The following is a 3,263-nucleotide window of genomic DNA, read 5'->3' as shown; positions in this document are numbered from 1 at the left end:
TGACCATGCAAACACATCACTATTTTCTTGCAAAAATCTCACCAACTTCCCTCTAAGGGGCTCCTCAAGTGTGGCTCCAATGAAAGTCATCCTCTCAGGATTCTCGGGGGCTAAAGAAATCGAAACCAAGTCTTCTGCTGGATTTCCTCTTTTCTCATCATTCTCTTGGATATCCATATCTTCAATAGAAGAACCTGCCCCCCAACTCCATCTGCCCTCAAGGAGGCTACATAACAGCTTCTATCCATTTTTTGATCTCCTCTCTCTTCTCCAATCCCATTCCAGGTGGGAAACTTCATAACTGAATGGTAGGAAGAAGGGACTGCCTTGAAGGCATGTATCCCTGTTCTCCCCATGATAGCATTATAAGTTAAACTGGCCTTTACCACCACAAAGTCCAACATCTGTGTTGCTTGACTTGGTTCCTGACCTATGGTGGTTGGCAACTTGATTATTCCTTCCACGGGACATTCTACTCCCGCAAATCCATATATCGGCATGTCGGTTGGGGTCAATTGGGAGTCGTTATATCCAATCCTTAGAAAGGTGTCATGGAGCAAGATATCCACTGAAGCACCATTATCCACAAGGACCCTCTTGACCGGGCTATTTCCTATTATCGGTGTTATGACCAGCGGGTCGTCATGAGGAAATTTCACACCCTCTAGGTCAGAATCATCAAAAGCCAATGTTACTTCTGTCCTGGCCCTCTTCGGGGCTTCTCCAACAATATGCATAACCTCATGAGTATATGCTTTTCTGGAGTTTTTGGATAATCCAGCAGCAGTTGGTCCTCCAAAGATTGTGTTTATCACAGGCCCTCGAGGTCGCGGCCCTCCATAAATTGTGTTTATAACCGGTCCTCTAGGCTGGGGATTCCGCCCCTGATCGTCTTGGTCCCTCCTACGATCTTCAAAGTTCTTCCTTCCATTGTTATTCCTATCCCCTCCCTCTCCAGTGTATTTGTTCAATCTTCCTTTTCGAATGAGGAACTCTATTTCATCTTTCAGCGGTCTACACTCATCGGTGTCATGACCAACATCTTTGTGAAATTTGCAATACTTGCTCTTATCTAGCTTAGCAGGACCGGCCTTCAAGGGCTTAGGCCAACGAATATCTCGATCTTTTTTGATTTCCATCAGGATCTGGCTTCCACGAGCATTCAGCTTAGCGTATTCAGTGAACTTTTGCCCAGATCCTCCCTTCTTGGGGTTATCATACATTTAAAATAGGATTAGAAAATTCCTGATCCTCAGGGATAGGAGCCAAACCTCATATGTAGGGGGTGATCGCCCTCGTGCTTCACTCCGTCCGGCATGTCCACTTCCTCCAACCTCAGGGTGAAGGGGCATCCCATAAGGGGGTTAGTGGTCACAACAGTTGAATACTCGTACCCAATGGGTCGAGAGTTCGCAGGTGCATGTAGTTGTTGAACTTGGGGATTCGTACCTTGAATAGCCGGGGGAATCGTCCCTTGTAGCTGAGGTTGAGTTGCCCCTATCCGGGCTTCCCCTTGGGTAGGTGCATAAGTTGAGTGAGGGGGTATCTCCACGATTGACAAAATCACCTGGGTTGTCCCCGATGGTGTTCCTTCCTCCAGAGCTCTAGTTGTTCTCCGTGTTCTCGCCATGGTTGTTGTTGTGCTTTCCCACAGACGGCGCCAAATGTTATGGAATAAAAACTAATATATATGATTGCTGTATTTATTATTAAGGAACATGAGCTTTAAGGCTCGATTGGACTGCTCTTGTGTTTCGTGACTCAATCTGCCTTAACAAGATGCCTACGTACCTTGCTGATTGCCAAGGATCAAGTCAAAAAACGTAGTTCTTGTTGGATTTTAATCGCAGCGGGGGCATGGCAAAACACTTTTACACATATAAAATCCAAATAAAAGCATATAAATCGTGGTAAAAACGAGGGGATCGAATCTAACCTTTAAAATAATTCGGAGACAACGATCAGAGATCCTTAGCAGTTGCTCCTCAAGTGTGAAGCACTCCACCGGTATTCACCAAGAAAACGATGTTAAGGAGGAGGAAGGAGGTGGAGAGAATTGGGTTTTCCAAAATTTTTGGGTTTTTGGGGTTGGAATAAAAATAGGGTTTATAATAGTGTATTTATAGGCAAAATTTTCAGCTGAAATTTTCCCATAAATAATATTATTATTATCCCATTTATTATTCTCATTAATAATTAAAACACCTTTTAATTATTAATCCTTTTTTCTAAACACTTTAGAAATAATTCTCTCTCTTGATTTAATTTCCAAAAATTAAATCTTTTAATTAATAATATTAAGAACTTTTCTTAATTAATTTATAATCAATTAAATCTCATTTAATCAATTATTAAATTTGCCAATTAATTATTTATTTCATAAATAAATAATTATCAGCCATTATTAATTAATTCCTCCACCATTAAATCATTCTCTTTTTATGGTGTGACCCTGTAGGTTCAATATTAAGCCGGTAGTAGAAATAAATAATAATAAAACTATTTTAACATTATTTATATAAATTCTCTAATTTATTAAATATGATTAATTAATTAATCAAATTTATTCTACATCGTGAGGGATACTTCTCAGCATATCGCGACTATCCGGATAATATGAATTCACTGCTTAGAATACCAAGAACCTATTCAGTGAATAATTACCGTACAATAAACTCCTTCTACCCTACAATGTCCCGATTAAATACAAGGCATGGATCTCGTGTCAAGCCTATCTAATTTAATCACTTGCTTACCATTTACTATGCGTAGTTCTATGCAAATTAGAAACTCCTTTCTAATTTCATTCACTCTGGCCAGAGATTCCTGAACTAGCATAAGTGGATCAGCCTTGAACATTCGCTTCCTACACTGGAAGGGGTAGATCCTTTATTGATCATACACTATCTTCGTGTACAAATTCCTATACCCAGTAGAGCCCTAATAATTGTCCCTGGAGACTAAGAACTAAACCAAAGCATAGTTCAGTGTACACAAGATGACTATGATGACCTCAAGTCTAATGATACTTGTACAACTATCACTATGTGAACAAATGCTGACACGTGAGTGAACTCCATCAGTTGTTCAGCTGGGCGAGTCATGTTCAGTGAACTTATTCTTTAATAAGCACCTACATACTAGCTATAGTGTCACCACACAAATGTCTATGAGAACAGACATCCTTCATAATGAAGCAAGCATAGTATGTACCGATCTTTGCGGATTATTAATTACCAGTTAGTAATCCTACAACCAGGAAC

This window comes from Apium graveolens, chromosome 4 (genome assembly GCF_009905375.1).
Source record: "Apium graveolens cultivar Ventura chromosome 4, ASM990537v1, whole genome shotgun sequence".
NCBI classification, from domain to species: Eukaryota; Viridiplantae; Streptophyta; class Magnoliopsida; order Apiales; family Apiaceae; genus Apium; species Apium graveolens.
Note: the sequence above shows the minus strand (reverse complement) of the source record.